Here is a 14,759-nt window from a genome sequence, read left to right as displayed (position 1 = left end):
GAAAATCATTTTTCATGAACTAAAGTCCTGAAATGAAAACATTGGGGCCTACAGATTTGGCTGCACAGCACCCGTTTTTTTGGCCTACTAAGGTGCCAATATGGCGGGCAGGAAGTGCACGCACATTTCCGGCCAAAGGCACCCCCCCGTCATATTAATGAAGCTGGTAGCGCTGGTGTCTGGAGCACATAAAATCATCGGAAATTACGGTGTAGAAGGAGACCATTCGGCCCATCGTGTCTGCGCCAGCCGACAAAGAGCTACCAAGCCTAATCCCATTTTCCAGCTCTTGGTCCGTAGTCCTGTAGGTTACGGTACTTCAAGTGCACATCCAAGTACCTTTTAAATGTGATGAGGGTTTCTGCCTCGACAACCCTTTCAGTCAGTGAGTTCCAGACCCCCACCATCCTCTGGGTGAAGAAATGTTTCCTCATCTCCCCTCGAATCCTTCTACCAACTACTTTAAATCTATGCCCCCTGGTTATTGACCCCTCTGCTAAGGGAAATAGGTCCTTCCTATCCACTCCATCTAGGCCCCTCATCATTTTATACATCCCAATTAAAATCTCCCTCAGCCTCCTCTGTTCCAACCCCAGCCTATCAAATCTTTCCTCATAGCTAAAGTTTTCCAGTCCTGGCAACATCCTCGTAAATCCCCTCTGCACCCTTTCTAGTGCAATCACATCCTTCCTCTAACATGGTGACCAGAACTGAACGCAGCACTCAAGCTGTGGCCTAACTAGTGTTTTGTACAGCTCTAGCATATCAGGACTATTTAAATGGAGGAATGATTAATTCAAACTAGGGTCCTAGGCTTTTTGTCGGATCCGTTTTCCATATTTGATCATCCCAGCATTTCACTGGCCACTTGCCGACCTCACACAGCACAGCGTGGCGCTAACCAACAGGAAAGACCCCTCACCAGCGCTATTTAAAAGGATCATGCAGTACGTACAGGTCGCTGGTTAATGTCGGGACGTTTCTTGGTGTGTTTTACTGTTCTGGAATCTTTGTCTAAACAGAAGAAGGTTTTGCTGGTGTTGTACTGTTCATGGCTGCCTCAGTTTGACTGCCGTCATGGGTGGTCTCTTCGGGCTGCCTTCAGGGCGGGAAGGAGAAGGGGGAGCAGCAAGGAAGGCACTGCAGGGCAGTCCCAGATAGGAGGGAGGAGGAAGAGCTCGCTGTGTATTCAGGGAGCACTTCTCCTATAATACCATTACTCAGGAGTAATGTCTCAAGCGCCTTCGATTCAATAAGGAGGCTGCCACCGAGATATGCCATCCGCTTCGATGACAACTCCAGCCTCTTACCAGGCCATGGATAACACTGCCCATGTCTGTCAAGGTCACCATGGCCCTTAAAGACCAAGCATACTTACGACGCTAAGATGAGGTTAATGGCCCAAGGTTGGTATCCTAATGGCAATCATTGCAATCAAGTACCATTAGGAAAGGAGTCCAGATACATTGACAGTTAAAAAAAAATGTAATCGTTGGCCGAAAGAACCCCCTCCCCTGACAGAGTGGCACGATATCGTTCCAATATTCTTGACCTTCTACTGGGTGAATGCCCCGGAAGTGCTGTAAATGACACGGGTGCCCATCCCATTTATATAAATGACCCCTTTCCCAGGATTAGGATCGGAGTCGATGCCAGGCCAGACTTGCGGACACATTTGGCAGCCTCAAGGCTCCAGGGATTGCAAGGCCATTATGTTAAACTTTCTCCCCTACCTTGTCACTCACTTTCTCTTTGTCAGAATACCTTTATTCCCTCTTTTCCAAATGCCATCCTACCAACATTTTTGTGTGCATCAGGTACCTTCATAAGAACATTGGAAATAGGAGCAAGAGTCGGCCATTCCATCATCATAAGCAGACCCTCGGAATCGAGGAAGACTTGCTTCCACTCTGAGAATGAGTCCTTAGGTGGCTGAACAGTCCAATACAAGAACCATAGTCCCTTAAACAGGTGGGACAGATAGTCGCCAAGGGCAAAGGAGGGTGGGACAGGTTTGCCGCACGCCCTTTCTGCTGCCTGCGCTTGATTTCTGCATGCTCTCGGCGATGAGACTCGAGGTGCTCAGCGCCTCCCCGGATGCACTTCCTCCACTTAAGGCTGTCTTTGGCCAGGGACTGCCAGATGTCGGTGGGGATGTTGCACTTTATCAGGGATGCCTTGAGGGTGTCCTTGTAATGTTTCCTCTGCTCACCTTTGGCTCGTTTGCCATGAAGGGATTCCGAATAGAGCGCTTACTTTGGGAGTCTCGTGTCTGGCATGCGGACAATGTGGCCTGCCCAACGGAGCTGATCAAGTGTGGTCAGTGCTTCAATGCTGGGGAGGTTGGCCTAGTCGAGGACGCTAATGTTGGTGCATCTGTCCTCCCAGGGGATTTGTAGGATCTTGTGGAGAGATCATTGGTGGTATTTCTCCAGCGACTTGAGGTGTCTGCTGTACATGGTCCATGTCTCTGAGCCATACAGGGAGGGCAGGTATTACTACAGTCCTGTAGACCATAAGCTTGGTGGTAGATTTGAGGGCCTGGTCTTCGAACACTCTTTTCCTCAGGCGGCCAAAGGCTGCACTGGCGCACTGGAAGCCGTGTTGAATCTCGTCATCAATGTCTGCTCTTGTTGATAAGAGGCTTCCAAGTTATGGGAAATGGTCCACGTTGTCCAGGATCATGCCATGGATCTTGATGACTGGGGGGCAGTGCTGTGCGACGAGGACAGGCTGATGGAGGACATTTGTCTTACGGATGGTTAGCGTAAGTCCCATGCTTTCGTACACCTCAGTAAATACGTCGGCTATGTCCTGGAGTTCAGCCTCTGTATGTGCGCAGACGCAGGCATCGTCCACGCACTGTAACTCGACGACAGAGGTTGGGGTGGTCTTGGACCTGGCCTGGAGACGGCGAAGGTTGAACAGCTTCCCACTGGTTCTGTAATTTAGTTCCACTCCAGCGGAGAGCTTGTTGATTGTGAGGTGGAGCATGGCAGCGAGGAAGATTGAGAAGAGGGTTGGGGTGATGATGCAACCATGTTTGACCCCGGTCCAGACGTGGATTGGGTCTGTAATGGATCCGTTGGTAAGGATCACGGCCTGCATGTCGTCGTGGAGCAGGCGGAGGATGTTGACGAACTTTTGGGGGCATCCGAAATGAAACATTCAATAAGACCATGGCTGAACTTTTACATCAACTCCACTTTCCTGCCCTATCACCATATCTCTTGATTCTCTTAGTGCCCAAGAATCATAGAAACATAGAAACATAGAAAATAGGAGCCTACACCGCCATTCAATGAGATCATGGCTGAACATGAAACTTCAGTACCCCATTCCTGCTTTCTCGCCATACCCCTTGATCCCCCTAGTAGTAAGGACTACATCTAACTCCTTTTTGAATATATTTAGTGAATTGGCCTCAACAACTTTCTGTGGTAGAGAATTCCACAGGTTCACCACTCTCTGGGTGAAGAAGTTTCTCCTCATCTCGGTCCTAAATGGCTTACCCCTTATCCTTAGACTGTGACCCCTGGTTCTGGACTTCCCCAACATTGGGAACATTCTTCCTGCATCTAACCTGTTTAAACCTGTCAGAATTTTAAACGTTTCTATGAGATCCCCTCTCATTCTTCTGAACTCCAGTGAATACAAGCCCAGTTGATCCAGTCTTTCTTGCTATGTCAGTCCCGCCATCCCGGGAATCAGTCTGGTGAACCTTCGCTGCACTCCCTCAATAGCAAGAATGTCCTTCCTCAAGTTAGGAGACCAAAACTGTACACAGTACTCCAGGTGTGGCCTCACCAAGGCCCTGCACAACTGTAGTAACACATCCCTGCCCCTGTACTCAAATCCCCTCGCTATGAAGGCCAACATGCCATTTGCTTTCTTAACCGCCTGCTGTACCTGCATGCCAACCTTCAATGACTGATGTACCATGACACCCAGGTCTCGTTGCACCTCCTCTTTTCCTAATCTGTCACCATTCAGATAATAGTCTGTCTCTCTGTTTTTACCACCAAAGTGGATAAACCTCACATTTATCCACATTATACTTCATCTGCCATGCATTTGCCCACTCACCTAACCTATCCAAGTCACTCTGCAGCCTCATAGCATCCTCCTCGCAGCTCACACTGCCACCCAACTTAGTGTCATTCGCAAATTTGGAGATACTACATTTAATCACCTCGTCCAAATCATTAATATACAATGTAAACAGCTGGGGCCCCAGCACAGAACCTTGCGGTACCCCACTAGTCACTGCCTGCCTTTCTGAAAAGTACCCAATTACTCCTACTCTTTGCTTCCTGTCTGCCAACCAGTTCTCAATCCACGTCAGCATACTACCCCCAATCCCATGTGCATTAACTTTGCACATTAATCTCTTTTGTGTGGGACCTTGTCGAAAGCCTTCTGAAAGTCCAAATACACCACATCAACTGGTTCCCCCTTGTCCACTCTACTGGAAACATCCTCAAAAAACTCCAGAAGATTTGTCAAGCATGATTTCCCTTTCACAAATCCATGCTGATTTGGACCTATCAGGTCACCTCTTTGCAAATGCGCTGCTATGACATCCTTAATAATTGATTCCATCATTTTACCCACTACCGATGTCAGGCTGACCGGTCTATAACTCCCTGTTTTCTCTCTCCCTCCTTTTTTAAAAAGTGGGGTTACATTGGCTACCCTCCACTCGATAGGAACTGATCCAGAGTCTATGGAATGTTGGAAAATGACTGTCAATGCATCCGCTTTTCCAAGGTCACCTCTTTAAGTACTCTGGGATGGAGAGCATCAGGCCCTGGGGATTTATCGGCCTTCAATCCCATCAATTTCCCCAATACAATTTCCCGACTAATAAGGATTTCCCTCAGTTCCTCCTTCTTACTAGACCCTCTGACCCCTTTTATATCCGGAAGGTTGTTTGTGTCCTCCTTAGTGAATACCGAACCAAAGTACTTGTTCAATTGGTCTGCCGTTTCTTTGTTCCCAGTTATGACTTCCCCTGATTCTGACTGCAGGGGACCTATGTTTGTCTTTACTAACCTTTTTCTCTTTACATATCTATAGAAACTTTTGCAGTCCATTTTAATGTTCCCTGCAAGCTTCCTCTCGTACTCTATTTTCCCTGCTCTAATCAACCCCCTTGTCCTCCTCTGCTGAGTTCTAAATTTCTCCCAGTCCCCGGGTTCACTGCTATTTCTGTCCAATTTGTATGCCACTTCCTTGGCTTTAATACTATCCCTGATTTCCCTTGATAGCCACGGTTGAGCTACCTTCCCTTTTTTATTTTTACACCAGACAGGGATGTACAATTGTTGTAGTTCATCCATGCGGTCTCTAAATGTCTGCCATTGCCCATCCACTGTCAACCCCTTAAGTATCATTCGCCAATCTATCCATGCCAATTCACGCCTCATACCTTGAAAGTTACTCTTCTTTAAGTTCTGGACCATGGTCTCTGAATTAACTGTTTCATTCTCCATCCTAATGTAGAATTCCACCATATTATGGTCACTCTTCCCCAAGGGGCCTCGCACAACGAGATTGCTAATTAATCCTCTCTCATTACACAACACCCAGTCTAAGATGGCCTCCCCCCTAGTTGGTTCCTCGACATATTGGTCTAGAAAACCATCCCTTATGCACTCCAGGAAATCCTCCTCCACCGTATTATTTCCAGTTTGGTTAGCCCAATCTATATGCATATTAATGTCACCCATAATAACTGCTGCATTTTTATTGCATGCACCCCTAATTTCCTGTTTGATGCCCTCCCCAACATCACTACTACTGTTTGGAGGTCTGTACACAACTCCCACTAGCGTGTTCTGCCCTTTGGTATTCCATAGCTCCACCCATACCGATTCCACATCATCCAAGCTAATGACTTTCCTTACAATTGCATTAATTTCCTCTTTAACCAGCAACGCCACCCCGCCTCCTTTTCCTTTCTGTCTATCCTTCCTAAATGTTGAATACCCTATCGATCTCAGTCTTGAATTTGCTCAACGATTGAGCATCCACAGCTCTGAATTCCAAAGATTCATAACCTTCTGAGTGAAGAAATTTCTCCTCATCTCAGTTCTAAATTGTCAACTCCCTTATCCTGAGTGTATGACCCCTGGTTCTGGACTCTTCAGCCAGTGGAAACAACTTCTCAGCATCTATCCTGTCAAGCACTCTTAAGGGGGAGAAATTCGGGTCATTCGCACCTCACATTAGTGCCCCCGGGGCATTAACGGGGCACAAACGACTTTGCTCTCGAGTGCAGAGCCGCTAACGACTCCCGCTAAATTCAGCAAAAGTTTGGCGGTGGCGGTAGCCCGTAGCGCCCCCGCTCCATTGCCCTGACGTCATCACTGTGCGCAGCACCTCATTACTGCCCCGGACCCTAAATTGGGTATTCCCCCCCGCCCCCCCCCCCCCCGCCATGTGCGATGACAGTGACAGCTTCAGGGGATGCGCACCGGTAAATTAAAAGAGAGATGACCGATTGCCGATTTGAACGTGAGGTCCATGCCGCGATTGGTCAGCCTGGCACTCTACTTGAGTGCCAGGTTGTTGGTATAGTATCCCAGGGTGGTTAAGGTAGGTCCCTTTCATTACTGCAGTGTGTTTGTAGCTTGGGTCCTTCCTGTAAGTATCGCCGTAAACATGTTGGACTTTAAGTTTTGGACATTGCTTTTTCATATTTCAGAAGAGCTGACATGTCTGGGACAGACCCAGGCATGTTCCACAGGAATACATGTCAGGTGGGCAGGGATAGTCTGGGATGGCTGAAAGCAGATGGAGGACCCTTTTGTCATGTAATGGGAACCCATCAGTGAGAGATCAGGTTAACTGGTCGGTGCTTAAGCTATCGAAATGACTGAGAGCCCCGGAGCGCGGGAACCTCAGGACAAAGGAAGCTATTTGGCCATCCAGACTCGTTGGAGCCTTTATCCCCAGGAACATCCCAGTCACAAAGGCACAATCAAGATGTGATTCATTGCTCTTTCGCTGGACTGCCTCAGGCAAAGGACTGTTTTTTGGCGTGATTTCAGCAAGCATTTTTTCAGATATAAGAGAACGGCAGTTTGCTGCTATCTTGTTTTCTCTCTCCTCTTCTACGCTTGCTTGCTTTATTCAATGCATTCAAGGACCGAGCACTCTATCTGGGATGGAGAGAAGAAACCATCTACGAGCAAAGAGAGCCTCGCTATTTTGACTGGGAAGCTGACCTTGAGACTGGACTTGGAAACCACAGATTGGTACGAAACCAGAAGATACGCCTCATCGGGAGAAGCAGCGAGTGAGCCAGAGGAGTAACTGGTGAGAATTATCCCAGCCCACACATCCTTTAGACCACTGCATAGTGTGAAGGGCTGTCGTGTGTGTCAACCAAACCTTAGGGGTTTAATGGGGAGGTTTCTGCACGGATCATAGGCGTACGCACAATCTGTTGGACAGATTCAGTGGTGCACTATTGATCCAAGCAGGGTTGTTTTAGTCGTGGGTACTTCGCGATAAGGACCTGTTCAGACGGGCCAGTGTTGTGTGTTGTACTGTGTTTGTTTAACACCACCAGGGTGTGTTTTACTGGAAGCAGGTGTGTGCTTTAACTTGGATAAAAGTATTGTGATGGTTGAGACCGAACGATCTATCTATAACTGTGTATTCTGTTCACTACTATAATTCCCGGGGTCTAGAACTGTTGTAAGGGGGGTGATTCGAAACCTTCCGCTCCCCGGCCTGCTCCGATGGTGCTTGCAGGCCGGGGACCGCTCAGCCTGCTGGAAGGAGCAGCGTGGTGGTGTACCACTCCAGGGAGCTGCACGTGCTGGAGCAGGAGAGCAACGGCAGCGAAGAGGGATGTCACCAAGATCCAGGTCGCTGATTGGAGCGTGGGCAGGTACAGCAGGAGTGGCGAGGTCGGGGCGAAGGAGCGGCGAGAGATTGTAGAGAGACGTGATCGGGGCCCAGGAGAGGCGTGAGTTCGGGGCCCAGAAGAGGAGAGGGCCCAGGGGCAGCTCGGGCCCAGCCCACACTGCGATATGTGTGCGCACTAGGTCTGTGCAGCAGAGCTGGTCTCCAGTCGTCTTGGTTAACCCTTGTCACTGGACCAAGACCTAGCTCTGTCAAGCCCGTGTGGTGGCTGGTGTGCAACGGCCACCCCACGTTAAAAAAATCCACGCACAGGCATCTTCCACCCTTCAAGATTTAGTTCAGACCTTGAATTTTAGGTCCTTCATTGAAACACTTGTGAATGTTTTGACGTGGAAGCAAGTCATCCTCGCTTCGAGGGACCGCCTATGATGATGATTTGAAACCACCAAGGGCAAAACCACTTACATTCCCTTTAATTCAGGGAAGAGCCCCTCCTACACGGCAGCGCTACGCGGCCCAGTGCAAAGCACTGTGCCCTGCTCCCAAGGCGTCCGTCTCACTACCGCCCCAGAAAGGAAGAGGAGCGCTTCTGTGCCTGGCGAGTATTACCGCCTCGAATTTTTAGCTCTATTAATTTTATACATTTCAGTGACATCACCTCTCCTTCTTCTAAACTCCAGAGGATATAGGCCCATTCTACTCAATCTCTCCTCATATACAGCCCTCTCATCCCAAGAATCAACCTAGTAAACCTTCATTGCACCTCCTCTAAGGCAATCATATCCTTCCTTAGGTAAGGAGACCAAAACTGTGCACAGTACTCCAGGTGTGATCTCACCAAGACCCTATACAATTGTAGCAAGACTTCCTTACTCTTATGCTCCTACCCCCTTGCAAGAAAGGCCAACATACTATTTGCCTTCCTAATTACTTGCTATACCTGCATGTTAACATTCTGTGATTAGTGTACAAGGACACCCAAATCATGCTGAATACCAACATTTACTAGGCTCTCCCCTGTTAAAACATATTCTGTTTGTCCATTTTTCCTACCAAAGTGGATAATTTCACATTTCCCCACATTATACTCCACTGCCACCTTCTTGCCCAATCACGATATCACTTTGCGTCCTCTTTTGAGTCCTCATCATAGCTTACTTTCCTAAATAGCTTTGTATCATCAGCAAACTTGGATATATTCATCTAATCTTCTGACTCTTTGCTCAGGGGGTGGGGGGTTGGGGGGTGGTATGGAGGGGTAGGAAGTGTCTAGTCATGATACTCCGGCCATCATGGTGTGGGACAGGCTTGATGGACCAGCTGGTCTTTTCCTGCCCATTAATTTCAGAAGTTACTTAAATCCCTGACTTACTTTTACCTTCCTTCCTTTTCCAATCATTCCTCAAGCTGCACTCGTCAGTTCATCACATATCTAACGACATATTTCCATTCCAACCATTCCAAGAGAAATTCGCGCACATATGAAATCCCCAAAATATTTTTATTATGTGGTTGTTGGACAAAATACTCCATACAAATTATGCTCAAAACCTTGTGCAGATGATATAAAAAATATTCATTCTGTAAATGTCTTGTATTTAGTGCAAACTTCCTGTAAGTGCCACAGTGACTTCCTGTGACACTCTCCCCATCATATATTATAGATAAAACCTGTTACAAAACAGCACATCCTCCAACTCATGCGCAACGCTGCAGGAGATTTGCTCATAGAGGGGCAGTGCTTGAGAGCATTCTACAGGATTATATAAATAAGCATTCAAAGATCACAGAGAACGTAGGGAGTAGTCAGCATGGTTTTAGATGGAAAACGTCGTATGTTACAAACCTATTGGAATTCTTTGAGGAGGCAACAATGATAGTGGGTGGAAATAATTCATTAGGTGCATTTGTGACACTTGTTATTATTTTCAGTGAGTAACAAATTTGAAAAGACGGAAGAGCTTCAAAACATGTAGATGGTATTTTAGCATTTTAATATATAACGTGCAGCAGTCAATCAGAAACATTTTCGGGTCAGAATTGAGGACCTTCCTATACTTAACTACAGATACAAAAGGACACCAACATGAATACAATAATTTACTTGGATTTGGGCGAAGTTCCTCCTGTGACTATTCGGGAAGGTTAAAGCTGTCTGGATGGATTGAGAACAGGCTATACATGGAAATGCTCTGTTTGCTGCTGTGGAGAGATCTGTTCTGGGGAATCTGCTGTTCATAATAATTGGAATGTTGTGGAACAGGGGGTTAAATTTTCAGTTCGATGCCGCCTTTGTTTTCGTCCCAGAGGGATGGTAATGGTGGCAGAAAGCATTCCTGGACGGGCGGCCAGTTTCCAGCGCCCCCTCCCCCCTCCCCACCGCCGGGACATTCGATGCTGGGTTTGCGGGGGCGGGGAGCAGTACCGCCCGGGAGAGGCGAGCCGGTGTACAACGCCCCCGGTTGTGACACCATATCGACATTTGTTTCACACCAGCCCGTAGCATCCCGCAGCGCCCCCTAGGGGGACCGCCTGTGAAAGCTGGCAGTCCGAGCTGTAGCGGCTGCAGTGAGTGAAGGAATGTCGACCTGAGGTGAGTGTGATGGTTTTTTAATTTTTTAATTTTTGCGCTTTATTTGGATGTGGCCTCAGTAAAGTATTGGGAGTGTTTTGGGTGTTTTTTTTTGCCGATTGTTTTCCCCCCAGGGAAGCCTCCATTCGGGTGCTCCGAGGCCGACTGTTTACCTCGGCATTTTCAGTTGCTCAGCCAGCCTAGTGCCCTAAAAGCTGTGTGGAACGCCTCCCTTAGTGCTCCGCTCCACACTCAGTGCCCAGCTGGGGAATTTTGCGGCTGGAGACGCAAACCATTTCCTAGTTTTCTGGTTAACTCCGCAGCAGAGGTGCAACTGAATTTCCACCGCAGGGTGTCTGTCGTAATATCATTAATTTAGCGCTAATACAAAATTCCATGGACCCTCAGATGGCTTCTCCTCAACACTTTGTCCAAACTTTGCCCCCATCCACAATCTCAGGGACTGGGTCATTCTTAATATTCAGGGCAGTCAGCTTGAACCAGAGGTGCCTGCCCCACTTCACCAGCAGAAAATCGGAGTCGTTCCAATGGGTGCGGGCACCTTAGGCCCTTATCAGGCCAAAGCTTTACAGATTCTAAAGGATTGACTTTCCCACAGGTGAGGTAAGGCATTCTGGGATTATAAGCTCCAACTCATTGAATTCTCTGGCGCCTTCAGGAGGCTCAGGGCAGAACCCGTGTCTGCTCTCAGCACTCAGCAGATCTGCTGAGCATAAAAAGGGCCGAGCTTGGCGGAACTTCCAGGGTAGAGTCCTCTCACTGCAGCTGGGACGTGAGAGATGGTGGGTGAAAGACACGCCCACCCTCCCCCTTGATCGGGAATTCCAGAGCAGGGCAGATAGGATGGAAATCCAGCAGATCTGTGTTCTGTAATATAGAGTTCCCCTAGTGGACTACTGCTCTGCCTCGTGGTCTACTGTGGTACTGCAACTGCTGATGTAAATACAATAAAAGGGTCATGTCACATGACGACATGTTCCTGTAGAGCCATCTTGTAGTCTGTGTGTTTGTGATGTCGTAAAGAATATATCACAGGTTCTGCCCCAAATTCTGTACCACCTCTCCGCCCCCACCCCATGGGAGTAATGGCAGATTTACTTTGATTATCTGCACCCCCTTTATCCACTTGGCTTTCCACACAAATTGTCGTGGGAGTCCTGACCTATTTTCGGACAGAGCAGTTAAAATGCAAAACAATGATTGAACTGATTGTTCAGAGGCTCGGGGCTTTGGATCCAGCGGAAGAACGTCATTAGTATCCAGGAGATCATGCAGCTCTGATATTTAGCCTCAGGCCAGGACACTGATGGCAACGTTGAGTGTGGGAGAAAAGCAGGCGTCAGGGCTTTGGGCATGGGAGACCAGCGAGAGTCAGAGCTTCTAGTGCAGGAGACCATTGGGACTCAGGATGTCAGGTGGGGGAGACAATGGGCGTCACAGATTTGGGTCCGGGAGATCAGTGGCAGTCAGGGCTTCAGATTTGGGAGACCAATAACCAGGGCGCTGGGCCTGGGAGATCAGAAGGTGTCAGAGCGTTGTGTGCGGGAGACCTGTGGGATTCACACCTTTGGGTCCAGGACACCAATAGCATTCAGGGCTGCGGCTGTTGAAAACAGCAGTTAGGGCTTCAGGTGTCAGAGACCAGCAGGGGTCCCAGCTTTTGGGCACAGGATACCAGCAGAGGTCAGGGCTTTGTGTACGGAAGACCAGTGGGAGTCAGGGCTTTGGATGTGGGAGACAACTGAGAGTCAGCGCTTCAAGTGCTGGAACCAGCATGAGTCGAGGCTTTGGGTGTAGGAAGCCAGTAGGAATCAGGGCTTTGGGATATAGGACCAATGGAAATCAGGGCTTCGGGATATAGGACCAATGGGAATCAGGACTTTGGGATATAGGACCAATGGGAATCAGGGCTTCGGGATATAGAACTAATGGGAATCAGGGCTTCAGGGTATAGAACCAATGGGAATCAGAGCTTTGGGATATAGGACCAGTGGGAGTCAGGGCTTGAGATGTGAGAGACCAGTGGGCTGCAGTTGGAGTCAGCACTTCGGGAGTATCGGACCAGCGGGAATCAGGGCTTTGGGAGCTAGGCGAGTCAGGTTGGCTGGCTGTTTTTCAGGAATGGAAAATGTGAGTCTTGTCTGCACTTACTTATGTAATTTAAATAGACCAATCACAAGCTTAAATCCCACAGGAGTCCCGAATGTGATGGCGGGCCCCTATGCTCAATATTGGCCGGGGAGGCCTCAGGCCGACTGCCTCAACAGTTCCCAGCATATCCCGATGTGGCCAGCCAGCAACTGTAGCATTGGGAGCCTGCCTATAATTTGTGAGCAAGTTGCATGAAGGCCCCACACTAATTCCAAAAGGGGGTCTCACTATAATACGACTGGATCATCTCAAATGGGATCTGAAGGGGAGGCCCTTCTGGAAAATGTTGGAATCTTCCCCTGCCAGTAGCCCTGAAGCCTGAAATTCAGGCCCCTGCCTCCCGGCACTCCCGGAGAGGCATGCTGGGGGTACCAGGAAAATATTTAAATGAGCTAATTTTGCATCTGTTGGAGATTCCAAAGTTGTCCACCACTGGGGTGTTCCTCACATCTGTGTCTGTTGTAGACACTTGATTGCTATGTTTAGTCAACAACTCCATTATTGTGTTATGTGACTACCACGATGGAAGAATGTGAATTAGATGTGTAATGTATGCACTTGTGAGCATGCTCACAGGCTTGTGGAGCTGTTGTACAGTGAGTGGCTTAGCCTGTCGTGTGATGTTCACAAGACTCAGTAAAACCCCAGTTAATAGAGTTCAGGTTCTCCAAGATGAGGCATGCAGTTGTGAGCCTGGTGGATGAACCGATAGGGGTAGAAATTGCCCCCCACCCGAAACGGGGCGCACGCATCCCATTTCAATGGTTTTTACTGCAGTTGTGGTTGAGGTTGTCTCTTGAACAAAATTCCGCTCTGTTGGTTTTTTTATTCGGTTCCGGAAGTCACTGTTAATGGAGGCGGTGACTACACGAGGCGGGGTGGAAGTTGGGGTGGTGAGTACACGTGGCGGTGGCAATGCCTGAGGGGCGGATGTTGGGGATGGTGCGGAGTGATCGCCACGATGATGTCATCACGGCTCTCCCCTTCACTTAAAGGGGACAGCCTCCGCAATTTTAAAACTTCGGCCCACTGGGCCACCAGGGAGGGTTTCGGCTGGGCCTGGTACCCAAGAGGGGGTGCCAGGCTGCCCGTTGGCGGCCCAGCCAACCCCGGGGGCATAATTGTCGGCCGATGTGGCAGTCGTCCGACAAAAAAAAACATGGCGGCAGCGGCTGTGCGCCTTCCCCTTTAAGGGAAACCACACCGCCACTGCAGAAGGCCACAGCCTCACTGGAGCACCAGGAAAAAACAGGTTTTGGCACCGCTGGACGGGCCAAAGATTTTCAGAGGGGAATGTCACTGCCGGGGGTGGGGGAGGGGAGCGGGCGGTGGGGGGGTAGATCGGCGATGTGCACGGTGATGATGCACTTAACATGGATCGGCAGCCATGGAGTGGGGGTGGGGGTGGGGAGGGGGGTGTGATCGTGGCACTGTCGGGAAACCTCAGAAGGGCAATTGGGCTATCAGCGGCCATTCCACGAAAAGTCGGCAGCCATTCCACTCCACAGCGTGGCCGCCGATTTGTGGTGGTAACAGGCCTTAAGGAGAGGGGCATTTTCGACTCCATAGTGTTCAGTTTGATTGTTAAATCTTTGCTCATAAACCAGCTAGTTTTTTGTAGCAAATGTGTCGCTATGAATTCTTAAGCAAAGAACCCATGAAGCAAATATCGACCAAGATGGACCTTGATCTTTTTTCCTCCAGCGATTCCTATGTTCTAGAGTTGGGGGGCAAGTCATAGATTGGAGCAGAGGGGAAGGAGTGTTTGTGTTATATCTTTAATACTCTTATGAATGACTCCACGAGGTCTAATATTGTACTTGAGCTGTTGTGACCTTAGTCCCATTTATTGTAACTCCAGAGTGAGGCACAAGCATGGTGGGCAGCCTTTTATACTGGGCCCTGCACACCTATGCAGGTGACCTTCAGGTCTCCCACCGCAGTGCCCTCTGGTGGCACACTTTATATGACTTTACAGTTAGTATACATGGTCTAAATACATGACATCTTGAATCCTGATGCTGGAAAAAATGGGAAGAAGGATTCCCTTGCCCACAACTGGCAGCCTTTACCTCAAGCACAAATTTGACTCAAAACTATTTTATTTAATATACATAAAGGTGCAAATTATGCCGAG

The sequence above is a fragment of the Pristiophorus japonicus genome, chromosome 18 (assembly GCF_044704955.1).
Source record: "Pristiophorus japonicus isolate sPriJap1 chromosome 18, sPriJap1.hap1, whole genome shotgun sequence".
Lineage (NCBI taxonomy): Eukaryota > Metazoa > Chordata > Chondrichthyes > Pristiophoridae > Pristiophorus > Pristiophorus japonicus.
The sequence above is the reverse complement of the archived record's forward strand: the minus strand, read 5'-3'. Positions refer to the sequence as shown.